A 27991-nucleotide genomic window follows, 5' to 3' on the forward strand; every position below is an offset into this window, starting at 1 on the left:
TCTCTCCTTTTTGCTCGCCTTCTTTCTTTTTCTCTCTCCTTTTTGCTCGGTTTCTCGCTCTCTCCTTTTTGCTCGCCTTCTTTTTTTTTCTCTCTCCTTTTTGCTCGGTTTCTCGCTCTCTCCATTTTGCTCGCCTTCTTTCTTTTTCTCTCTCCTTTTTGCTCTTTTTTGCTCTCTCTCTTATTGCTCTCCTGCTCTCTTTCCTTTTCACTCTCACTCTCCTTTTAACTTGCGCTCTCTCTCATTCACACTCACCGTTTCGTTCGCTCTCTTTCCCACGGCACCCCGGGGCACCTTAGTTGGGAGTCCTTGTATTAGGGGCCTCATGCTCTGAAGGGGATCGGCTGTTTGAACCATTTGTCTTATTAAAGCTCTCCCTAAGCGTTTTTCTTTGGGCTGGTCCATATTTCTTTAGGAGGCTTTTTAGGTGACTTCTAAGACCCCCGCTGATCCTGAGAGAAGGGGCTTCAGTGGTGATGCAGCAACGCACCCATTATAGTTTTGTCCGCTGCCCAATAATTACTGTGATAGGACCCAATGGTAAATCAGCACTGAGGCCCCTTCACCCTCGGGAGCGATGGGGGGGTCTCAGAGGTCAGATGCTCACAATCATAAAGTTTTGGCAACACTTTATAAGATAATAAACCCCCTTTAATGACTTCTATTCATAGGGACTTGCTGATTTAATGGAGTATTTCCTGAGATAGCATATTCTTAGGAGAGTTTGGAGCAGGGAGGCCGCCATAATATAAAATGCGCCAGTCTTCATTGAAGGGGCTGTACCAAGATTACAAGTAAGGATAGAGAATAACTTGCTGATCGGTGGGAGTCTCCTATCTGATCTCCCATGTCCCGGTCTGCCTGTCAGTGTGAGGGTCTTTTCTGACCCCGCAGTGACGTCAACATTAAGGGAGTGCCGGACGAGCATGTACGGTCAGCGCTCCATTCACTATAATGGGGCTGACAGAAATACTTGAGCGCTTACTGCTCAGCTATCTTGCAGCCCCATTAAAAGTGACCAGCGCTCCAGTCTGCTCCTCACTGCAGGGGGTTCAGTAGCCCCGCACTAAGGAGGACAGGGGACCCCCATTCTGGAGATCGGTGGGGGGCTCAGTAGTGAGATCCCCACAATCGGCAAGTTATCTCCTATTCTATGGATAGATGATAACCCCTAATCTTGCTACAACCCCCCTTAATCGTGTATAATAGACTCCCTGCTGGAAGGAACGCCATCGCAGGTGTCTTAAGCCCCGCATGTCAATAGAAGCAACTTAACGAAGACAAGGGCTCTTTTGTGGCTGAACATAACAGGCATGGAAGGTAAGTCAGACAGCGCAGTGCGTGGCGGCGACGCGCCAGAGACTGACACTCGCCACTAATGAGCTCCTCTTGGCAGGTCGATGTTTAGTTGTGGAACAGCAAGTCATTAATATTTTAATACAGATAATCACAGTGTGAACATGGAAGTGTTCTACAGAGAGGAGTCGCTACGGTTTCTTATTAGCGAAGACCTCGGGAAACGCTGAGATCTTTTAGTAAATTACACACAGCGTGTCCTGAGTAAACACAAATACAGCGCTCATTTCAAGTTATGCAAATACATCTCCGCTTTATTCCAGGCGGCTGCTCGCTCTTGCTAATCGGCTGCAAGGAGAAAATACCTCGCCGGATAAGGAACACAAGCTCAGACAAGCGCACCCTAACCTGCGGCCGCAGGCATGCTGGGAATTGTAGTCTAGCCGCAGCTGGAGAGCCACGGGTATACAAAGTTTATTCCTCCAACACTCTCTACCGCGGTAGATTGTTCAGCAGGGTTACAGTCACAGGTTTGGTGTTGTGTAAAAACAGTGGCATCTACTCTTTTTTTTTTTTTCTCTCCCCCCCCCCCCCCCGCTAGAAACAGCGCCACTCTCTCCACAGGATGTTTCTGGTATTGCAGCTAAATTGCAATACCAGGAATGAAGGAGATCCCTTTTCTAAAGGCTCTTTCACATCCGTGTTTGCATGGTGTTACAACTTTACGTTCATCTGCTTCATCGTAGTAGCAGAGCAATGAAATTAACCCCTTCATGACATGGCCTATTTTGAGCTTAAGGACGCAACAATTTTTGGCGGATTTTCTTCTCCGTTTATCAAAAGTCATAACTTTTTTATTTTTCCGTCAACGCGGCCGTATGAGGGCTTGTTTTTTGCGTGGCGAACTGTAGTTTTTCTCGGTGCCACTTTTCGGTACATAGACTATATTGTAAAACTTTTTTTTTTTAATGATAGCAGGGAGAGAAAACGCATCAATTCTGCCATAGATTTTTTTATTTTTTTTTTACAGCGTTAATCATGCAGCATAAATGAGACATTCCATTTTTTCTGCGGGTCGGTACGGTTACAACGATACCAAAATTCTTACATTTTTTTTAGGTTTTCCCACTTTTCTGCAATAAAAACCCTTTTTCTTGGAAATTTTTTTTTCGAAATCGCTGCATTCAAAGTCCTGTATCTTTTTTATTTTTTGATGTACGGCACTCTATGAGGGCTTATTTTTTGCGAGACAAGCTGTAGATTTTATTGGTACCATTTTGGGGTACATATGGCTTTTTTGATCACTTTTATTGCGTTTTTAGTGAGGCAAAATGCTAAGAATTAGCATTTTGCCTCAGTTTTTTAGCGTTTTTTTTAGCGTTTTTTTCCGTGCACAGTCAAAAGCATGTGCAACTTATTGTACGCGTCGTTACGGACGCGACAATACCAAATATGTGGGATTTTATATTTCTTTTACCTTTTTTTATGCTAATCTGAGAAAAAGCATAAAAAAATGTTTTTTTTTACTCTTTTTTTTTACATTTTTTTTAATTCATTTTTTTAATCTTAGTTTTTTTTACACTGTTTGTGTCCCTCTGAGGGACTTTAACCACTGCCCTGATGATCGCTGTTATAAGGCATGGCAGAGCTACTGCTCTCCCATGCCTTATCGCTTATACAGCGATCCTAGGCATAGGCAATACAGGACGCCAGTGTCTGGCATCCTGTTGCCATGGTGACAGGCCGGGCTCTCGCGATGACATCTACTTAGATCGCGGCAGGGAAGGGGTTAACAGCGGGGGCGCAACTCCGATGCCCCCCCGCTGTTGCAGCGGGACGCCGGCTGTGACTGACAGCCGGCTCCCGCTGCGGGATAGCGCTGGATCATATGTGATCCCGCGCTATCTCCAGGACGTAAGTTTACGCCCTGTTGCGGGAAGTACCAGGCTGCCAGGACGTAAACTTACGCCCTGCAGCGGGAAGTGGTTAAACTAGTTGTTCAGGATTTTTACTATTGATGATCTATCCTCAAGATAGGCCATCAATAGTGGACAGCAGGCGCCTGTTGTCAATGCCAATAGTGCTGGAAGTTGATAGTTCTGTCTATATTGCAGTAGCCCAGGTTGGCACTATAGGCGCCGCTCTCATTGAATTCAACGGCAGCTGCGCCTGCAGTACCAACCCGGGCTGCGGAAATATGGACAGCGCTATTTGCTTGCAGCACTGACAGCACATCCGGTGATCAGCTGATTGGTGGGGATCCTGAGCGGTGGACCCCTGCCAGTAAACTATTGATAACCTATCCTGAGGATAAGCCATCAATCAGGTTCATGCTGGTCGAACCACGGGCAGCCTGAACTTTGGACAGGCAGTAACATCGCAGTCATGTATGTTGTATTCACTCTAAATGAAATTGGTTTGGCTTTTCTGCAGTGGAATATTCGCACTATTGGTGCATATTTTGATGCAGATCCATAGCCCTCTTCACTCCTTTGAAGGGTGAACTCTGCGGTAAGGTGAAGGTAAGGCATCGAGTCCTGACTGACTCCTAGGGTGATGTCAGCAGCAGATTCGCAGCAAATTCTGCACCAAAATTGGCAGCAAAAAAATTGCTGCAGATTTTGGAGTGGATCCGCACCAAAACCCATTACATGTGAACAAACCCTGACACGCTATGGCGTTTCAGAATAGGCATACATTTCTTTTATTCCAAAAGTTTTTGTTTTTTTTTTTAAAATATGGGTTCCAAAGTCTTATAAAGAAAACCCGTACAGCTTATATGCCAACGTATAGTAATTATACAGAGTCTGCAGGCGCAAGAATAGAGTAGAAGTCTGGATTGCAAAATAGTTAGTGGAATGAATTTAAAGGAAAAAAAACCTTAAAAACAGAAGTTACAATCGTAAAACCTGCATGACTGCTTGTTATCTCCGAAAAAGTATACTATGACAGTCCTCCGGGAGTCACTGGGTGGGGATCCATCGCATTCTTCCTGTCCAGATCACCTAGACGGACTGATCTCTATACACAGGCAGGGAGAGATCTCCTAGTCTAGGTGAGGGGGCTTTTACATAGAACTATTTTTTTTTTTGTAGCGTGAACAATATCAGAGTCCGCTCGTGCAGCCTGTTTATACAGGCAGATTTGCTCACAAATCGTTCACATTCGCAGTACCAGCGAACCAGAACGACTGAACGATCAGTCTTTAACCCAAATGATTAGCGAACAAGCCAACAATGATTTTCGTGCTTGCAGGAAACGAATGCTAAGCGAACGAATTATCGCTCATCGTTTGATCGCTGTCTTCATTTATATTGACCAATTATCGTTCAAATCTGGCGATTTAAATTTTTTGACCAATAGTCGTTCCATGTCCAGACTAGAGACGAGCGAGCATACTCGCTAAGGGCAATTACTCGATCGAGCATTGTCCTTAGCGAGTACCTGCCTGTTCGAGAGAAAAGGTTCGGCTGCCGGCACGGGTGACAGGTGAGTTGCGGCAGTGAGCAGGGGGGAGCGGTGGGGAAAGAGGGAGAGAGAGATCTCCCCTCCGTTCCTCCCCGCTCTCCCCCGCAGCTCCCTGCCCGCCGCCAACAACCGAACCTTTTCTTTCGAGCGGGCAGGTACTCGCTAAGGGCAATGCTCGATCGAGTAATTGCCCATAGCGAGTATGCTCGCTCGTCTCTAGTCCCGTGACTCCAAGCCCCATTCTGTATGTTTTGGTGTTTGAGAATAAATCATACACAGCTGTAAAGTGGTTGCCCGTCCCAAGATCACGCCGCCTGTGGTTCGGACAGTATGTACGTGGTAACAGGTTCCCTCCAATGCAGGGCAGGATACAGCATATGCCAGACACCAACAGATGCCATTGACCACAATGAAGTTCTTTGGATTTCCATCATGATGTCTGGCATATTATTGAAGAAAAATAGCGCTGCGTGCTGCTTTTTTTTTTGCATTTTGAACAGAACCTCCGACACCGATGTGAACGAGCCGTAATCCTGTTTCGGGACTCTGATAGGCTACAACGGTAGCCATTGGTAAACAAAGATGGGTAGGACCGCAGGGGCTGTAGCACTGGATCGCCGGGGGAACAAACAGGTAAGTCGGCTGCTTTTTTTGTTTTAACACACTTCCAGCCAATTTTAAAACAATGTCCACGCCCAGACAGGCCCTTTAATTGTGTTGAGCAGTGTAGTATGTACACATCCGGCTGTGGAGCTCTCTCCGTAGTATACATGCCCGCAAAAGTGGTAGATTTTACATCGGTCTCCAGATTGCAACTAGATCTGTCAAATCTGGGGCTCTGGAAATTATTGGGAAATTGGCCAAACCTCTGCGACGTGGGACCTAATACTTGTTTTACATTACAGCCATGGACTGGATCCTCATCGCCCCCTGCGGTGATTGCGGTCATTCTCTGTTCCAACCCGTCTGCAGGCATTTAAACAAATATTGTCCTTTTTCTAACCATGAAGGTTTCAGTGAAAAGGCACAAACATTGTGTGTTGTAATGCTTTCATAGCAGATTAACATTGAGCTCCAGAATGAAGCCCGATGAGGTACAAGACTGAGGGTGGGTAGAGCGCCGCTGCTCTTCTAAACCGTATTTGGGAACTCTGCCAGCTGGAAAATAGGATCGCTGTGCTTGGAGCCGTCCCAAGTTCTGTGACTCCCAGTCCTCAGGAGGCCCTGCAATACCTTGCGCTCAGCTTCGACTTTGCCCTCTATGGAAAAGTCACTTTTTCTTTACCTTTCCAACCTTTTCTCCCTAACTTGCCAGTCACCAAGTGTAAAGGTCTGTTCATACATCGCAGTAATGTAACAGTTTTTGCAGAATCCTGACAAAAAGCTCCAGTTTTGCTACAACCCTGGTAAATCGTAACAAAAGAAGCGTGATATGACTGCTGCGGGTGTATACATCATGAGCACTTGAGTTACTGTTTTCAATCAAGTTCTTCAAACTAGCAGTGTCTTAAGATACCTTTACAATGGCCAATAGTCACCCAAATAATCGCTCAGTTGAGTGACTTTGTCTGACGGCCCCATGTAAATACAGCCCCCAACGGCACTGAGCGAAAAGTCCTCTCGCTTGCCACTAGTCATTCCATGAACAAGTATGGGTGTGTATCTATGACCACAGCTCCGCTCACTTCTACGGAACAGAGAAAGATTGCCAAGTGCACCAATCTCCCTCCACCCCATAGAAATGAATGGAGCAATGGCTATGAATGTGCATCACTGGTTCATTCACATGGGGCTTTCAGGGAGCGCAGATGTCAGAACCAATGGCATCCCAACAGTAAGGCCCCTGGCGATCAGATATGTATCTCCTATTCTGTGCATAAGGAGATACATGTCTTTAAAGGGGTTTTCAGAGCATTCACTACTGATGAACTATCCTCAGGATACTCTTGGGATCCCCACTGGGTAGCTGATCCTCTACCTCGATGTCAGTGCAGCTGAGCTGGATATCCACATTGATCTTGGAGCCAAAAGTATAACAGAAGACATTGCTCCCATAGATTTTATTGGGGGCGATGCCTACTATTATACTTCCAGTTCCAACCCCAGTGTGGCTGTCTAGCTCAGCTGCGCTAACAGCAGGTCAGATGATCAGCTGATTGGTGGGAATGCTAAGTGGTAGACCCCCGCTGATCAACTATTGATAACCTATCCTGAGGACAGGTCATCTATAGTAAATGTCCCCTTTAATTTGAATACTTCTTAAAGATAAAGTATATATGAAGACTACTCTTAAAGGGGTTGTCGCACAAAATTAAGTTATCCCTCATCCAAAGGATAAGTGCTAAGTAACTAATAGTTGGGGTTCTGACTGCTTGAGAACGGAGTTCCTGAAAGTCCCTAAATGAACAGAGCGATGGTCATGCATGTGCTTCTCCGATCCATTCATTTCAACGGGACTGACTAAGATAGATAAGCATTTGAACTTGACTATCTCCTGTAGGTCCATTGAAAAGGGTGGTGTTCGCATGCTCAGTTGTTGGTCCATCCATTTGGGGACTTTCATGACTCCCATTCTCGTTATCAGTGGGGCTCCCAACAGTCGGATCCCCACCGATATCGTAGTTATCACCTATCCTGTACAGTGACGAGGGCAAAACACCAAAGCCGTCTGTTTGTGTATGGTTTATGGTTTCCTTCTGGAGAAGACTCATGTTTTGGCTTATATTCCCAGTCATGTTACTAGGCTTGTTTAAAGGTCTGGCATTGACTTGTAGGAGAGCTACCTACTAATAGGTGGCGCTCCAGAGGCATTGTACCATCTCCTATCTGCATAGCAAATTTCCCAGAAGAGTATTGTGTGGCATTTTAAGACTCCTCACATCTACTAGACAATTCCTGCACTTAAAAACTATACCCGTCTTCCCGACTCCGTAATATGAAGCATGAATGGGAATACATGAGCTTCATCCCACTCGGCACTGGGGTATATGGTGAAGACCCGTTATTTTGGAGCCCTTTGGTCCACAATGCCAATAGACAATTTTTGCATTGGCAATTTGTATTGAGTGCCGGGTCTAAACACAGAACATAGGTACACTTCTCATTCAGATGGGTTTTCCATTTTTAGGGCTTAGGCTGGATTCACATGGCTATATTGCAAGTTGCACCCGAGAACCTCTGGCATAAGTCGCATCTGACAGCACATGTACGCCGTCCATGTTCTGTCCAATTTGTACAGACACGATACTTTGCATGTCCCATTCAAGTCCAGCTATTGGGGTGTGATAGTGAGATCTAGCTGCTGTCACAAGATCACACACTATGTTGTCAAAACAGTGGAGGACGGCCTGGACACCCCGGCGGTCCAACACAGCGGAGCCGTAGGGGCATAGAGGAAGGAGATGGAGCAAAGGAAAGAAGGATGCCAAGCTGCCTGCATGCCCCCACCCACTCCCACTAGGAACCAGAGGAGAGGAGAATGCCAATATGCCAGCCTGCCCGCCTACCCTGATGAGCCGGAACAGAGGAGAGGGACTCAGAAGTGTCTGACCAAATGTCCACCCTGAGCGTGATCTTGTGACAGAGCCTAGATCTCACAAGTTCACGTTCCAGTAGCCGCTGTGGCAATGTTCCCACTGATTGGAGAGTATGGAAGATGGAAGGCACACTCCCCCTGGTATCCGACTGCCAGTGTCTGCCCACTTCAGGTATTCAGTCTCCTTTTGGTTTTTGAGGCATGGAAACAAATGGCTCTGATATCAGGACATTGGGAAAGACTAGTGGGGAAAAAAAAGAACTGGGTCAGTGCAGCGGCGCTGAGGAACTGGTATCGACAGCTGCAGGTTTTTGAGAACATGACAGATCAATGCAGTTTTCTGAACCAAAGCCAGAAGAGGTTTCAGCAGGAAGGAAAAGTATAAGACCTTCTTTTATGTTTCCCTTTCCTTCTGAATCTACTCCCGGCGTTGGCTAAAAAAACAGCAATAATGACGTGTGATTCCAGCCTAAGGCCTTGTTCACATGGGCACTGCAGTCTTATGCCAGCCGCATCGCATCCAAAAGTCGCATGAACAAGAGGAGGGCTCAGCTAAATCTCGCATTTTCTCGCCCACTCACACGGCCGGGTACGGCGTATATATGCTGCAGTCCAGAATTCCTCTGGCCCACATAAATGCTCAGCATGGCTTCTTTTAGTTAAATGGAGCCAGCTGACATGGTTTAGCAGTGCTGGCCGCTGCTAAACTCCCTCTCCATCCCTTTGCCAGCAGCTCCCATAGAAGCCTATGGAAGTCGCCAGCTGATCGTGGCTGAAAGATAGGGCAAGACCTATCTTTTCCGGCCACGTCAAAACATTGCCAATGTCCTATCTTCGCCGGCCGTATGTTTTAATGTGACTAATAATCGCCAATGTGAATGATTGCATTGGATGCTTCACATGGTCGCCATTTTTTTATCATGGCTAAATTAACTGCGTAAAAACAGTCTTGTGAACGAGGCCTAAGAGTGTAGATGGGGTAATGCCTTTAAATACACTGTCCTCTCAAAAGTAATTAGACACCTGAGCAAAAATCAAAAATAGTATTTACTGTAGTTGCATATGTTACTACTTAGTGGGGCTACTTTTGGCCCTAATGACATAGGATACTCGCCGTGGCATACTTTCTACTAACTTTTGACACTCTTCAGCTGGCATTTCCATCCACTCATCCTGCAAATGTCTTATCAAGTTCTCTCAAAAGAAGAGGCATTGCCCCGTCTACAAGGGTGCAAGGAGCGTCACCATTGGACAGTTGAGCAATGGAAGAATGTTCTATGGAGTCACGAACAACGCTATTCCATCTTCACACCAGATGGATGTACCTGGGTGTGGATAATGCCTGGGGAACACTTTTTGCCAGAGTGTGTCAAAGTGAAAGTTATATGCTTCATAAGGCGATAACGTAATTTTGCAATATCATATTCTGACTTAATTTAAAGGTGCAGGGATATTACTTTACCTGTGCCCCCACCCACCCCACTTCTCCATTTGTATCCAATGGTTCTGACTTGTATGATCCACAGTTTTACTGGTCAGGCATACTCTGTGCCTTCAAACTCTGTAATGACAACGCCGTTTGTTGTGTATACAAATTCATTAGTAACTGGCAACGGGGCATTTTTGGGAGATGTAGTTTTTGCACTCCCAGCAGCCATTTTAAATAAAAATGTGCAAATCTAAAGCTGGCTGGAAAGCAGCGGTAGCGCAGGTTGGGGAAAAAAAGTATTTGAGCTCAGTTAGACGATTTAGATGAACTTTTGGAATAAGTGGAAACGTTAGGGAAATTTTGCGCAGTCTTCAAAATACCCCTTTAAGTGCAGCCAAGGTTCCGTTATAGATGGGGATGTGTTACGTGGCATGGTCTCGGTCTGTTGGTTGTAGTGACAAGAACCATGATCATGGAGGTGTACCCTGATATTGTAAACAATAATGTGCTGCTGACAATGTGGTAATACTCTGGGAATGGTCGGCCATACTTCCAACAAGACAACCTGCCTTGTCACACATCCAACGCTGTTTTACATTGGTTTGAGGACGTGGATGTTCCATGATTGGACCGGCTGCACAGAGGCCCGACCTGAACCTTACTGAACAGCTTTGGGATGAACTGGAACTATAGGTCAGGAAATATGAAGAGCATCCATCTTCTTTAAGAGAACATGCCAGGTGTTTGCAGGATGAATGGAGGGAAATACCAGCTGAAGTGTATTAGATGTTAATAGAAAATATGCCACGCAGAGTATCTGATGTCATTAAGGCCCCCTAATGGAAATTAGTTTTAATTCTTGCTCAGCTGTCCGATTACTTTTGGTAGGATAGTCCGCTTTCCCAGGTAATTTTTGAGGTCCAACACAACCCACCATTGATCCGCCATATACCAGGGTAACTTTTTTGATAACCCAGTAAATCGACCCAGTTTTACACAGTGATGCACTCCTAGTTGTTCAGTACTCTTAGGCTGGATTCACACCTGCAGTTTTTTTCTCCAAGCCATAGCGAGCCATGGATGCAGAAGTCATTGGCTTAAAATCAACCTAGTAGAACTGCACCAAAAACTGTGTGTGGATTTAGCATTAGGCTACCCATATACATTACATAGCTGTTGGCTGAATATTCTTACACCCCCATTTACAGGCATGCTTGGTTCAGCCAGATGTGAATGTGTTCTCTTTGGATGAAGAAGAGAAAAGCGCTGCCAGACATCTGGCAGCTGCTCATCTCCTGAGAACAAAAGGATCAGGCAGTTGAAATCCATCTGCCCCATCTTTACGTTCCGCACTCTCTGCCATCGGGGGACAGTTGTTGGCTACCATGCACATTAGATGATCAGCTAGACCCATCGAAACGGGCGAATTCAACCAGCACACGTCTAACGTTTACGGCCACCTCTGAATAGATTCACACGCGGCAGACTTGTAGACTTTTCTGCAACCCTTCCGTTCTGAATGAGGCTTTCAGAAATCACGTGCTTACCGCAGAAACAACTCATTTAGATGAATGACACTGATATTAATTGGCAGGAACCTTTACAACAAACCTGCCGCATGTCAATATACCGCCAGAGTATTAAATGACATCCCAAGGGGGAACCTGTAACGGCGTGCGACATATCAGTTGTCACCCAGCTTTCCCAGAAACAGATCCCTCCGAACAGAATATTTGACAAGCGAACAATAGAAGAACGCTCCTCCTGTCATGTAGCATTTATTGACATTTGTAGCGCTTCCTATCCAGTCATCACACGGCATTAAGAGAAGTGTAACATCTGCAGCTAGACAAAGCAACGCTGCGGACCCCCGTCCTTTCATCCCTCCTCATCCATATTTATCAAGCAGCAAATATTCCCCACCAACACAGCAGAGACGAAATAAATAAGACGTTGCGTCTTTGCATTCGCCTTCGCTATCAGTACATTTCGGCCCTGGAGGTGAGATTGCAGGCTGGGAATTAGTCTGTCAGCGCTGTCAATGTGTATTCCAGTCAGGCACACAGTTAGTGACAATAGGCTTTAAGCACACAGGAAGCCTCGGCTCAGGGGACACCGCGCGGGGACATTCTCCGGCTCTTATTCTGGTTTTATCTGACATTTCTCTCTAGAACAGCGTGACATCCATTGTTCTATAGAAATCTGCTGTTTGTACATGATGTTATGCGAATTCCAACTGTGTATTAGTAAACGTACATACTGTAATATTCAACGGACTTCCATACATTCAGTGGCTACTTCATTAGAGTCGATCATCTAGTAGTGCATTGGAGCTCCTTTGACCTTCACAACTGCAGCGATTCGTTATGGCGCCATCCACAGGTATTAGGGTGTTCCAAGGAAACCTTCCCCTCACTATTATATCACCTCCACCAGCCTACGGCAAAGAGTCTTGGATTCATGATGCTTGCGCCAAATTCTGCCCCTCCCATCAGCACAAATCTGGATTTATATACCCAGGGGATGGTTTCCCACTGCTCAGTGATACAATTTTTGAATGTTTTTGCCCACTGAAGCTTCACCTTACTGTTTGGCACTGGAACTGGTCATCTGTTGGTACAGCCCGTCCGTACTAAAGGATGAGTTGTAGATTCGGACAGGTGTTGCATGTGGTTGCGATTTTCTTGAGTGTGCACAGTCTGAACAATTCTTGACATCCTCCTCTGACCCCTTTCTGGAATGAGTTTTTGATATCCACAACATTCCCTTTCACCGGATAGTCTTTCTTGATCACACCATTCTCTGTATACTCTCCACACCATTACACGAGAAAACCCCAAGCAGTTGGCAGTGACATCCCAGCCCGGCTAGTCCAACACTGATGACCCGGCCTCGTTGGAAGTCGCTCAGATCGTTGGATTTTCCCATCTAATGTGGATTCACGCTGAAACTGATCCACAGAAAACTTGTCACATGATTTTATGCTGCACTCCGGGGTCACGGGGAGAGTTTCCATACAGGGCAGTTCTAGTTGTGAAAGGGATGGGGTCCCTAATTAAGTGACTATTCAGTGCATATAATTGATACACTGAAGTGCAATACCAGACACAGCCATAGACAGGTGTGGCGCTGGTTTTGAAAGAAACCAGCTATGTTTTTCTGATCCTGTACAACTAGAAGCAAAGTTGTCAACCTGAAACAATCCCTTCAAATCAATTTTTGGATTTTTTTTTAGTTTTGTAAAATAGACATTAGATTGTCAGTAGAGTCCTACAAGCAAACTTGATGATGCGGACCGGCTTTATTTTAGTCTTTCCTCTAACTCTGCATTGTGAAGAGTTGTGATTGCATTATATGATTCCGCCGTACATAAAATAATTAGTTTTCCCTCGGAGTTTACCTGGGATGAGATCAGAACGGAGCCGAACGCTGTGAGGTTGCAGCCTTGGGCGCTCCTGTTCTCCTGTCACATTATATATAAATACTGCGCTTTCTTGCTTGATTACATTGAGTATTCGCCAAGGGAGAAACTCCTTTCAGTTCCTCTTTGTGAACGCATTGTGGTTGGTAGTGTCCTTGAAAATTGCCTTTTTTTTTCCTCTTTCCTTTTGCCGTTTGAAGCCTGCAGAATTTAGACATCCATTGTGTGTCATATCACAGGATTAAATCCGAGGCCAACGCAGCGAATGACAATCGTAAAAAGCCAGAGGTCAGGCTGCGTTCACCCTTGTGTATTTAGTTGGGCATGTTTTGGTTTTTTTTTCACTTTTCTTTTTGTCAACCATTATTTTATTTTTTTTTGTAAAGAAATGAAGTGAGTTTACACCCAAAAGGCTATTCTATAGAACATTTTAGTGAACCCAAGCTGTCCATGCATGTGGAATTCCATTTGAATACCTGTCATGTAATGCTGAAACTAGCTGCAGAATCTAGGAGCCGACGCAATCCCTCCGGACCTAGACGTAAACGGACAGAGAGTTGATGCTGTCAGTGAGTTCGTGTACCTCGCAAGCGTTCATCACACAGATGGGAGGGTGCTTCCAGACATCCTGCGGAGAATAGCGCTGGGGGTCCCTGGATAAACTCTGGCGGAGGCAGAACATAACACTCAGGACTAAGATTCGATTCTACCAGACCTGCGTTATGCCAATATTATTGTATGGCTCAGAGACTTGGACCTTGCTGTCGCATAACACCGAGCGTCTGGAGTCCTTTCACATGCGATGCCAATGCCAGATTCTCCGTGTCCGTTGGTTTGACTTCATTAGAAACAGCAAGATACAGGCTTGCACGGGCTTTGAGTCAATCACAAAAACAATAACAAGGAGACGACTTGCACTTTTTGGTCATGTTGCACACTTGTGAGAAGCTGTTCCGGCCCACGGTGCTCTAACCACAGCAATTGCTAGGAAAATCGAGAGACGACCCCCTGCCGGATGGCGGAGGCCCCCTGGTCATCCACGGCACTCGTGGGTGCAACAGATAGGCAATGGTACCTCCTCCAAAATAAACACCGAATGGAACAATGCTCTTGGTTGTGGTCATTCTGGATCGGCGCTACGGACCCTCGTCGTCCAAGCGAGATAACTAACTAACCATGTAATGCTACATTTCCCCTGCAGAGGACATGTTTGGCCAGACGTGCCCCCACGCCAATCGACTTCTATTACCAAAGGGGTTGGCTTCATGAGACAACCCCTTTAAAGAGAACCTGTCATGACTTTGTGGAAGCATGGCCGGTTGCATAGACTTGCAACCACTGCCCCGATGCCTCCAATGATGTCTATCTTTTGTTCATACTCGCCCCCATTCCTCCATATGGGCTATTCTTAGGCTCGGCTTCCAGCACTTGAAATGTGTCAAGTGCGCGGTCCTCACCACTCACTGTCAATGGCAAATGTCAGATTTGATCGACAATCGAGGGGATCACCCACTGGACACATTCCAAGTGCCGGGAGCCAAATCGAAAGACAGCTGGTACGAGGGGGAGCATGAACAAAAGAGAGGTTGTGATAGTCAGAGGCCGTGGCTGCAAAGCATGTTGGATTAAAGGGGTTGTACCAAAATAGACTTATCAGCTATCCATATCTACCACTGCCGAGGCCCCCACTGATCCTGAGAACAGGGTCCTGTGTCCCCCTCTTCTCGTCACTGCAAGGATACTTCTTCACCCATTTTACCCTTCACTTCTATGTGGGGGGAGGTAAATGGACAGTTAGGATCTATGAGATCGGCGCTTGTTTGTCTGGCCGTCACACAGTCCGATTCAAAGACAGTATGGGGATGAATGATCAATCGTATGATCGTTCATCCCACATACTGTTTCGTAGTTGTTGGCAGCACATTCCCCTTTTGTATGAGGAGTTGTGCTGCCAAAAATGAGGAACACCTGAGGAGCGAGTGACTGCTCCTTCATCAGCACCTTCACATGGTCAAACATTCTTGCCCCTGATCATCGGCTCGTGTAAAAGGCCTGTTACTGTATTTGTAGCACTGACTTCTGGTTTGAACAGCCCCCTATCCGTTATAGGGTGCTGCAGGAAATCTGGATCTCGGGAGAACAGTGGATGCACAATGCCAGGTGTCTGCCTTCAAGTGCTTCCTGTTCAAGACAAAAGAAATAGCCCTTCTCCAAGGAGTTCATTCAGGGCGCTGTGTTCCCGTTAGACAAGTATTGCTCGGGTCCTGACAGTATGGAGGGTTCTTAACAATAATTGCCCTGTGTGACATAGAACAGATATGGAAGTTTAAAAGGCACTTATTTGGCCTACATAGAAATGTTACAGTGTATACGATCAGCCGGAACGGTAAATACTTACAGGCGAGGTTAATAATATGGATCATGTTGTGACAATGTCGCTTGTCTGTAGTGGGATGTATTGGGCAGCAAATAAGTAGTCAGTTTTTGAAGTTGTATTGGACGCAGAAAAAACGGATAAGTGTAATGGCGGACTCCTAGGAGCGTATGCTATTTCGGTCCGTAAAAAAATACAGCGTTTTCATGTGCGTGTTAAATGCATTTTTGCGGCACATGTGCAGGTTTTTATTACGTCCGCGTTGCATCTGATTTTAAAACGCACAAGAAGGCCCAAATGATATCCGTTTTGTCACAGCCAACAGAACACGGCGTGCACAAAAGAAGAAACGCAGTGAACACAGATGTCGATGTGTGTTTGCTGCATTTATTTAATGCACCCATGGAGTTTACCGGCTGATTTGGGGCCGTGTATCTGCACCACAATACGACATGCTGCTGTATTTTTTACATACTGAATACGGACAGAAATTGCGCCCGTATGAATGGGGTCTGAGCGAGTCTTGACATGGCCCTTATTGTGACGGCAAGATGACTGGATCAGAGCATCTCCAAAACGGCAGGTGTTCCTGCTATACAGTGGTCCAAGGAAGGACAACCGGTGACAGTGTCATGGCCGCCCAAGGCTGACTGATGTGTGTGCGAAGTGAAGGCTGACAGAAGAGTGACTGGAGAACAAATTGCTGGAATAGTCCCTGCTGGCAATGACATAAAAGTGTCACGACTCCCCGGACATTGCGGCTCGCTCTATATAGGCGTGTAGTGTACTATGACTCCAATTCCAAAAAAGTTGGACGCTGCGTAAAATTTAAAGAAATGTAAAAAAAAAAAAAGCATGCAATGATTTGGAAATCTATAACCATTTGTTATTCTCAGTGGAACATATCAGAGGGGGGGGGGGGGGGGGGGGAGATTGTTCTAGTTCATTAGAAAAAATTAACTCATTTAGAGACTGATGGCAGCAACACATCTCACAAAAGTTGGGCCATGTCTACCATTGTGTAGCGTCCCCTCTGCTTTCTACAACAGTCTTGGAAGTAAAGAGAATGGTTGCTGGAGCTCGGGGAGAGGAACCTTGTCCCATTCTTGTCCGATGTAGGATTCTCGCTGCTCAGCAGTCCTGGGGCGTCGTTGCCGGATTTTCATTTCATAATGCACCACATTCTTCCTATTGGTGGAAGGTCTGGGCCGCAGGTGGGTTGTGATGGATGCGGTATGTGGGCTGGATTCATGTAAACGTATTTGTGCAGCGTTTTAAGCGCGCAGTACTGAGTAAATACATCCCATTGATTTCACTGGGTTCGTTTACATAAGCGTATTTTACCTGCGTAATTCAATTGTTCGTGCAAGAAAGAAAAAACACAGCATGCTCTATTTTCCAACACATTTGTGCACAAAAATAGCACAAATTGAAATAATTAATGTAATTTCCCATTTCAATGAGTAGAAGCTTGGTTGTAAGTTTTTTTGCGTGCAGAAGTGCGCACTATTTGCACGTGCAAAAAGCACCGTAAAACACAGACATGTGCGTGCAAATACGAAGCACCCATTGCACTAATGTGATTACGCCCGTGTGACATCGGATTTGGAAATGGCACCCCCCGAGCAGCAGCTTAGCCCTCACTAGAGGCTGCCGGGTGATATGTGACGGGGCGCGATGTATTAGGAGGTGAGGGGGAGCGCTGTAGTTGCTGAGGTCACATATGTAGCCGATTCCTGGTCTGAATCCACACCGAATATGCAGATTTGACGCTTTATGCGGAAATGCTATGGAATTTGCTGTGGATTCTTCCGCTACGTGTGAACGTCCTCTAAAGGAGGTAATTTTTTAAAATGAAACGGAAAAATATCCCCCACCTTCTGATGTGTTCTATTGGGAATATGATATGGCAATATGAGATTCCCAAATCATTGCATTTTTTTTTTCTTTACATTTAATTATATTTTACACAGCGTCCCAGCTTTTTTGGAATTGGGGCTGTATAACGGCCAGGTGGTTTTAGTGTTACGACCGATCACTATGTTTCTATGCATATTTTATTAAAAGCGGAAACATACGCCGAAACATGAACACAGCAGCTGTGTGGTTCCTTAATGTGGATCCATATGGCCTCCATGTGCTGGAGTACAGGCCACGTTGAATTGTGTGTACAGAGTTAGGCCGGGCTCATACGGGCAGATTTGTATTGCGAATTCTGCGATCGCCATCCGCAGGGATGATCTGCGGTAAAACGCAGGCATTGAAAGGCATGCATTTACGATTTTTCGTTCACACTCTCGGATACAAATTGCCTCTTCCGCGCGAGGAAGAAAAATTGCAACATGATCTATTTTGCCATGGACTCCGCGCAGATGGCCTCCATCGATTTCATTGACCCAGAGCCTATAAGTAATTAACATTGTTTCATCGCTAAGCGACGGTGTGGAAAATGCAAACAAAAGGGAAAAAAAATAAAAATGTAATGTGCGTGATTCCCTGCGAACCTAGGCGGCCATACTCAATACAGGTTCGTCCCGTACACACGGTCAGTGGCCGACTGCGGGCCTCCTGCTTGCAGAATCCGATCCGGTTGTGTGAGCCTGGCCTTAAGGTGCAGTAAGATGGGGCAATTATTGGGCACAAACATTTGCCCATGTAAATGTGCAAGGGATCAGCTCGCTTTGTAAGCATAAATATGCTCGGTGGTCAACGGTACATCTCGCTGTGTGATGTACAGCCCACCATGACAGCTCTGTAGAGACAAGCAATCGTATTACTGATCACTTATGCACAGAAAGCCAATCATTTGCCTTGTGTGAACAGCAGTGAATGCTTTGTCGAGTTCTGCTCCTTACAACGGCCCGGTTCTCAGCCCGGGTAAATGAATATGCCGCCATTTTTTCTGTTAAATTCCTATGGAATCCCGCAAGAAAAACTCCATAAGCAGCTGCATAAAAGCAGAGCCATACCGAAGAAGAGTAGGGGCATCCATGCACGGGCATGGGAGCCTTAAGGATTTCTTCTGGAAGGTTTCTTATAAATAATGCAAGAAAATAAAAGGAGCCATATTGCATTGCACACATTCCTAAAATAATGGACATGTTGTATGGAGGCACAGAGAATACATAGCTACAGGTCCTTCATCCAGCCTTTGTGCACACGGCTCTGCCTTACATGTATATCAGGCAAAATCTAGTATTAGTTCAATTTAAACGACAAAAGCTGATTATATCCGAGGCGTTTCGTAAAGCTTTACGTGCTAGGACTTTCATGTGACAATTTAATACCTCAGCTGCCGAATTCCCAGCACTATTACTAGCATCGGAATATAATACATGGTAAAGGCTGCATTTACATTAAACTGCCACTGTGTTAGAGACACCGGCCCATTCACAATTGTGCAAATCACATGACAAGTTTTCCGTGGATCAGTTTCAGTGTGAATCCACATTAGATTGGTAAATCCAAATCCGAGCGATTTCCAACGGAGCTGGGTCATCGGTGCTAGACTACAGTGACCAGAATGTCACTGCGTGGAGTTATCTTGTGGGTATTAGTGTATTATGTCGCCACCGGAAGTTAGGTTTAGCGACATAATACTGCACTGTCAAAAAGTGTAAACGCCCCCAACTTAGGATTGGCTGGGGGTGTGTTTGTTCCACGAAGTGCTGTCCTGAGGACTGCGGCAGCAGGAGCTTCTGTGGAAGGCAGATTGCCACGCCCGTGACAGAGCACAGAGGCGGCGGGCTGGATGGAACAGGACTTAGCTGCCGTCCAGCACCCATCACAGCAACGATGCAAGGGACGGAGCACAGGGACGCTAGCTGTGAGTTTGCTGGCCGCCTCACCTAAGGGGACACTGCAGGAGGCAGGACTAAGGGGAGAGAGATGCAGCCGATGACACTGTGCCGGGGGTTACAGCAGGAGCCGAGGGCATACAGCAGCAGCGGATTTGACAGTGCGGGTGCCGCACCTGTAAGGAGGAGGAGTCGAATCCACTGCAGGAAGGGGAGACAGCTGGAGCTGAGGGGAGAGGGCGAGAACAGGAGTTGCCCTTACTCTCTGCAGCCACCGGGAAACAGTCTGTGAAGGCCAGCAGAACACACAGCAGATGAGGGGTAAGCATATCGGACACTGGGGGTGTAACATTGCTGTCAAGCTCCCTAACACTTAGCTACACCCACCACATTCGGTGGTGTCAAGATACACTAATAACTATCTCGTGTTGTATGAGGAGTATAGAGAGAATGACGTGATCAATGACAAACATCCAACGAAAGGAGATCCTGTGGACAGAACTTGTTACCGAAATGATGTGTTGACAAACAGGAGCTTGCACAGTCACGCAACGCGGTCAAATACAGTTCTGGTGCTTCAGTGTCCCAACACACAACTCATCGTTCCTTAGCACGGATGGGCTATAATAAGAGATGACCAATTCCAGGACAATTGCTGTTTAAGAGAAAGGCGAGACTCCAGGGGCAAAAGAGAAGAAAATTTAGATCACTGAGCAATGCAAAAACATCTCCTGGTCAGATGAATCCAGATTTCTGTTGCTGATGGGAGTCAGAATTTGGCACAAGCAGCATGAATAGATGACCCACATACTGTCAGCTGTACAGAATATGTCAGCACCTCCATCAAATCCGCAGCAACTACAGGGGCCGATATTCCTATAGAACAATTAATCACTAAGTGGAATCTACACCACGACAAAATACAACAGTTCTGAAGGACAAAGGACAAAGCATGATCAGGGGTGTAACTATAGAGGATGCAGGGGATGCAGTTGCCCCCGGGCCCAGGAGCCTTAGGGGGCCCATAAGGCCTCTCTTCTCCATATAGGGAGCCCTGTACTATGAATAAAGCATTATAGTTGGGGGCCCTGTTACAGGTTTTGCATTGGGGCCCAGAAGCTTCAAGTTATGCCTCTGTGCAGCATGGTTTAGGTATGGGTATGGGTACGGGTACAGATAGAGGAGGGGCCCTGCTCACCTTTTGCATCAGGGCCCCTGAGCCTTTAGTTACACCCCTGAGCATGATACTAGATGGGGGTCTCTAACAAAGTGTCCGTTCAGTGTAAATTGGCATCAAGAAGATGATGATCCTACTGTTAGCAGTAATATAATTTTAGGGACAGGCTCAGTAGGTCTTCATGCCATCACATTCCAAAACAAAAAGTCCTAAGTAGTAAAGAGAGTACAAAAAGCACAGAAAATGGAGGCAATGTACTTGGTGTTACATAAAGCAAAACAAGCGCCCGATGCAGGACAAATACTTTCACCAAACACAATGATTTGTTCAACAGCGAGAAGCAGATTACAGAAATGGAACCATCCGCTGCCTCCAAGTGCATGACCTCTGCTGCGCTGCCAAATGTGGCGCTGGGTATTTGCTGTGTACCTTGCTCTGCGATGCACTGATACGGGTGCTGTGTGCCTGGTAGCTTTAATTCACACTTCTATAGTGCGTTCCCTCTAAATGTCACAACAACTGTGTCCCCGCATCTTCTTTCATCACAGCCCCAGTCATCCCGCTGAGCTCCTGACGTAGTGTGTCAGTAAAGCAAGAAACGGCAGAGGACCCTTATAGCTCCCATAGGGGTTGTTACCAGGCTTTCCTAGAATAGCAACTTAATTGAGCATTGATATAGGAGCTGGAAGTCCTTCCTTAAGTAGACAAATTAGCCATTCCGGATTTCTATAAAGGTAATTGTCTAACTTTTGGCATTCAGGCGTCAAATGAAGCTGGGGCTGCAACCCGTGGCGGGTGACAGAATAGAATTTTTAGCAGCAAAGGGTTGTAGGTAGAATAATTGCTCCAGAGATCAGCAGCTACTATCATTTGTAGGGAGGGTTGTGTTCGCAGTCATGATGAGTCCTTCACTCAGCAGTTCCAGACAGATATATTTTAGCAGGTGCAAATACCCCAGCAGGGTCTATTTATACAGAGTCGCCTCTGAGCATAGCAAGTCACAAGCCTTAATCTTATGTCTGCCACAGAGAGTCAGCAGGTCATCATCATACCAAAAAATACAGCTGGTTTACCAACGAGGAAAACTCTTAAACTGCCTATACCATTAGGAAAGGGGATGAATATTAATGATGCCAACCAAAACTATTTTGTCGAGTGAAATGTAAAGGCTTTTGCACTCTTATTTTTTTAAATCAATGAGTTTTTGGAAATTAAGCCCTTTTTAATTGGTTTTCATTAAGAATTTCTGATTGTTTGATTTTTTTTAATTTAATGCTTGTATTGTTTTACGTTTTCCAAGGCACTGCGGACTGGAGGACTGAAATCTTCACTAATTCTGTCAGTTTGTTGACGGCTCCTCCCCTAGCTGTTGTGAAATTACATTCACTGCCTTTCCACTGAGCTATTACAGAGGCCTGCATGACAGTGCCAGGGGGTGGAGGAGAAGAGCAGAGAAAGCTACTCTTACAGAGGGCTATATGGCAATGCCGGTGGATGATGGAAGTGTTCAGGAGTACAGAGAGCAGAAAAAAGTACTATTTCAGAGGGTTGTAGTTCACTCCAGGTGAATTTTTTGCTCTTAGCAATAGGGAGGGGGAACGGGACCAACAGCTACTCATAAATAAGATGAGAGATAGCTGTGTAGTATTGAGTGGATGTATTGAGCATGCTACACAACCTCTGAAAGAGGAGAAAGAATAGGGAGCTGAGCTTGTATTCATATGAGAGACCAGCTGATCAGTGCTGGGAACGCTCCCCAGCCATAAACCGAAATGTAGGAGAGCCTGCAAACCAAGTATGATGCTTTCTTAATGAATCACAAGGAAAACTCAATGCCAAAAAACAGATAAGGACATAATTTTTTTCTGCAGAGACTTAGTAAGATATGTGTGTTTTGATTTTTTCATGCACAAAGGTTTCCGTAGCCTTTAACAATGAACACTCGTTGCAGCCGACCGATGAAAGTCATCGCCTGGAAACGATACAGTCATGTCTAAAATGTTCGTCTGCTAGTCAAATGAAAGATCTTTCGTCCATCGATGGTGTCATTGAACGTGTATGGACAGTTTGAAGGACTGTGATGGTCAATATCGACTAAAATGTGTCCACTGGAACATCATTCTTTCAACGGTAGTTCAACCATCCATCTACTTCTGTCTACCGTGTATGGCCACGGAAAATCTAATGTCCCAACACTCAATCTCCCCTACAGAGGCCCCAACTGAATTGAGGTTCAGGAGGTGGAACACTGACATAAGGGGCACATCCAATGTTTTGCTGACATTTTCTTCTCCTGACAGAAGTTAATAGCTATCCTGCCTAAAAGCTTTTCAGGAGCGGCTTTGGGTGGCATTCATTTGCCTAAGAAGAATTTTGCCCAATTTGCCAGGTGTGTCTCATGCTGTCAGATACTCCTGTAAACTTCTTATGAGAGATTGAAATACCAGAACCATTCAAGGTATCTTTCAAAGTCTACACAGCTAAATTTTCATGTTTTCGATAGGAGCTTTACGCTCTTGGCCAGAGTGGTTATAAAGAGTGTCTCTCCTGTCCTGTCCTGCATTACACAGACAACCCATTGATGTAAATCGGTCCTATGTAATACTTAATTTCCCCAGTGGGGGTGCTGCAGGGAAATTGAACACTTACTGCCAAATTATTTCTGAGGTTCCCAGCAGGAGGACACTGTAAGGAGCATATTATCAAGAGACCCTTCTAACAAGAAGGAATTGTCCATACCAGAGAACTCCTTTAATTGAAAACTTGAGTGCTTTATAAAAGCTGTAGAAATGGTTCCTTGTATGTTGGAAACACCTTTATTTTGCTTTGTAACTAGAAGGCAGGGTGCAAAGCTTGGGTGCGCAGTGGCCCCTTTCCCAATGTTAATGAAAACTAGTACTACAAGTGGTATGGTGGTTCAGGGCCCTTGTATATTGTTTCCAAGAGCTTAAGGTTACGCCGCTGCCTTTTAGACGACCCAATGATCGGGCTGGAACATTTGTAGGAACATATGTGTGCCCGACCATAGGGCCATGTGAAGCTGCACCCAATCAGCCAACAAATGAGCAACTGCTTGTTCAACGCCTGAAAAACTATTGTTGACAGCACACCTCCCCTTGTGAACGAGGGGATGTGCTGCTGACCATGATGAAATGTATGGAGGACATACGGTTATATACATTCTGAGTCTGCCTGTGTGAAGACCAAGTAACGAGCACCAATTTCATTAATCGCCACTTTTTGCACCCTTAGATCAAACCATGTTATAGGACGCTGAAAAACAAAATATCATGATCTTTTTTTAGTTATCGAGTGCCCATTTTCCATCAGCAAGTTGGGCATTAACCCCTGGCAGGGAAAACGCCATGTGAGCTACCTAAGGGCTTGTTCATTTTTCTTTTGCACGCGTGACAAACACAGTGAACACGGATGTAACAGACGTAAAGAAAAAAACCCAGGCTGAAGACGCACATACTGTACACATAAAAAAACTGCGTTTTTCACATACTGAAATTGCATATGCCTGTATGAATGAGCCCTAATGCAGATATAGACACACAAATCACTGAGGTTTTAACCAATCGCGGATCTGTAAGAAAGGGCACCATAATCTTTTCTAATTCTTGCCATTTACTGTTCAGCTCGCAGACCAGTAGTCTGGACTGTCTCCACCTTCATGCATGACCTCCAGCGTTGGCAGCTGATTGCGCCCAACGCTCCAGTGACAGTAACCATACGTGGGGCTGTCATACACAGTCTTGTTGGCATCATGCAGTAACAAGCCATTCTCTTGCAGCATATGTCCGGTAAAGACAAGGACACTGCTCAGTTATGTGTTGCCATGACAACCTTCCCCGTTCGCTGTATCTAGGGAGACAGGGTTTCTTTAATCCTCTGTGGGAATGGAGATAAACGGTGTTGACTCTCTAGCAGATCATTGGTAGGAAAATAAGTGACTTTGGGAGAAACAATGTTGAGGAAAGGGTGCGTTAGAAGCATGCATCAGTCTACAGCAATAGCCACAACTGCCATAATAGAGATGTAGGATTGTCTCTGAATCCTATTGTATGTATGTATGTATTACATGTGTGTGCACCTATATATATAGTTTATGGAAATGCTAACCTCGCCCACAGCGGGCCCACATCCTGCTCATGACTGCATTCTTGGACATTCATCCTTTTTATAGGCTTCCACCTCTTTTGTTTTATAGGACCATAAAACCCAAAATACAAAGCTTATAAAAGAGCCGTTCGTATCATTGTTGAGGTCTATTGTCCTCTGTGATCAATAATGACAGGTTAAAGACTAGAAGACTGGAGTGACCTGTAATCGGATGAGAGAGAAGATCATAGCGGTTCACTGCCCAGCGACTTACACGACAAGATAAATTGGAACGGGTGTGCAACCAGCGGGGATATAGCGATGGTACGTAGTTGGCTTGGCGTGCTTTTACACGTAAAAATAGTTGGGTCGTTTTGATCGTTCACTGGATCCTAACCGCACCGCTAGTCACCCTTCTACCACTGCTGTTTATTCAGCAAATTGTTACAACGCCTGTTTACACGAAAGGATTTGCAGCACACGAATGGCGATGATCCAACCAGCAGCAATCTAATCATGTATCAGTGAACACTCAAGGGCCATTTACGCAAGACGATTATCGCTCAAAAGTTGTTCAGACGAACAAAACTGAGCGATAATCATGCAGTGTAAATGCGCAAAAAAGTTTACTATTCGTTCACTTCTAGTTATCGCTGACTCTCAGGCAGCGTTAAAAACAATTGCTTGATCGCGGGCTTGTCGTTGCATGTAAACGCTCCCCTCTCAGTGCTTCACATAGAAGGTGAAGCATTGCGCGAGAAACCCGCGGTCCAGCAGTGAGCTCTGCCTGTCTAAACGCTCTGCACGAGCGCTAATGACCTTAACGGTGACGTCAGCACTCGTGCCGACATTTGGACAACCGTCGTCCCGTCTAAATGAGACATTATTTGCTGCTCACCTAACAATTATCATGCAGATCACTCAAACGATTGTATAGGAAAAAAATATTGTGTGACTATCGCAAGAATTCTCACCATGTGAATTTTTGCGGTCAGTGCAAAACGTCGCCCTCAACTGACCTCCTTTACAGGAGTTGTCCGGTTACAGGACAACATTGCTACTATAGCTGTAACTGTCTTAAAATAAGACACAGAGCAATACTCATCCATCCTCAGCTGTGGGGATCCAGCGGCGTTGTCCCACCATGCTCTCGGTGATCGTTGTAGAAGATGACATCACAGAAAGTCAACAAACCGTTGCAGCCAGTCAAAGGTCGTTCTCCTGGAATCAGCGCTCACATCCGTGGCGCCATGATGCCAGGAGTTCAAAATGGAGGAGCTGCAGCGATCAGGTGACTTCCTGTGATTGAATCTACTACAGCAATCATTTGGAGGGTGGTGGGACAACGGTGCTGGATTCCTGCAGCTGAGCAGGGGGAACTACTACTCTTTTCTTTATTTTAGGACAACTACCGCTATAGCAACCATGTTGTCGGCTAACCAGACAACCCCTTTAAGTTAAACATTGCGGCGCAGCATAGTGTTGCGATTTTCTCTCTTTCTACATCAAATAGCCTTTATTAGGGTGGCTTTACATTGGACAACTATCGTTGATTGGGCACTCGAAAAACCGTAGTTGCTAGAGCATACGAATGACTGTATACGTAAACACAGGAGCATGTTGACCTTCTCTGCAAAGCTATTGGCTAGTCGTTGGAAGACAAACGATTACCTGCTTTCACCAGATGATAGTTCATCAATCAGAGACTATTTTTAGGTGAGCTGAAACAAAGCAACTACTAATTTAAAGGGGTTATCCCGCGCCGAAACGGGTTTTTTTTTTTTTTCAACCCCCCCCGTTCGGCGCGAGACAACCCCGATGCAGGGGTTAAAAAAGAACACCGGAGAGTGCTTACCTGAATCCCCGCGCTCCGGTGACTTCTTACTTACCTGCTGAAGATGGCCGCCGGGATCTTCTCTCTCCGTGGACCGCAGGGCTTCTGTGCGGTCCATTGCCGATTCCAGCCTCCTGATTGGCTGGAATCGGCACGTGACGGGGCGGAGCTACACGGAGCCCCATTGAGAACAGAAGAAGACCCGGACTGCGCAAGCGCGGCTAATTTGGCCATTAGACGGCGAAAATTAGTCGGCTCCATGGGAACGAGGACGCTAGCAACGGAGCAGGTAAGTGAAAAACTTCTTATAACTTCTGTATGGCTCATAATTAATGCACAATGTACATTACAAAGTGCATTAATATGGCCATACAGAAGTGTATAGACCCACTTGCTGCCGCGGGACAACCCCTTTAATTCTCACTCGTCACTCGATTTGTGACTTTGTTTACACAGAACAAATGGCACATTTTCTTTATCGAGCGACCATTTGGACAATAGTTGTCTCGTGTAAACCCACCCTTAGAGACCCCGACCCTCTCACGATTCAAGCCTACCTACATGGAAATTATCCCGTGACCCCGGAGTGCAGCATGAAATCATGTGACAAGTCTTCCATGAATCAGTTTCAGTTTGAATCCACATTACAGCAATCTAAGCGACTTCCTACGTGGGCTGGTCATCGGTGCTGGATTAGCCGGGGCCAGGATTTCACTTGGGGTTTTCTCATGCAGCGGGGTGGAGAGTATACAGAGAATATGATCAAGGAAATACATCCAGTGAAAGGAGATCCTGTGCACGTAAACAACTCATCCTCAAAAGGGGTCGGAGGAGGATGTTGGGAATCGTTCTGACATACAGCCGCTGTACAGTCAAGCAAACTGTAGCCGAATACAATGCTGGTACTCCAGCCAACATGTCCGAACACAAAACTCGTCATTCCTTAGCACAGATGGGCTACAACAGCTATTAGAATCAATGTTACGAGGAATTTCTGCGGTTCCGAACGCCAAAGGAAGTCCAACATAGTACCAGATGGTGTCCATTCAGTGGATATACAATATAACAAGTGTTCATACTGATAAGTCCTTGTGTACCCACAACACCCCCATAATGGAACTGCAGCCCTATGGACCCACCAGCATTGGGGTCCCTACCGTGACTCCAGCTTCTGCTGAAATCCCCCAGTAACATTTGTATATATGTGAGCATAATATTAACAGCTGCTGACTTTAGGTGGAGACAGGAAGGGTACGCATTCACCAGACACCTCTGACGCCACTTATCTCGAGGGAAAACTAAAAGAATTGGTTAAGAGCCAACTGACAAGGATATGTTTTGCTCAGAAGAATCAGCATTCCCTGCGGACATTAGGTCCCGTTAAGAGCAATCGACATCTGTAACATCCCCTATGTTTTGCCTCCATGATGTACAGGGTCTATGTAATATGCTTTATAGTAATAAGATCGCCCCATCTTGTACGTTTCCATCAATGTGCAATTAGCACGACAAGTGGCTGCACCTTCACACTGCTTTTTTGCATGTTGCAAGGGGCA

Source organism: Eleutherodactylus coqui, chromosome 8 (genome assembly GCF_035609145.1).
Source record: "Eleutherodactylus coqui strain aEleCoq1 chromosome 8, aEleCoq1.hap1, whole genome shotgun sequence".
Taxonomy (NCBI): domain Eukaryota; kingdom Metazoa; phylum Chordata; class Amphibia; order Anura; family Eleutherodactylidae; genus Eleutherodactylus; species Eleutherodactylus coqui.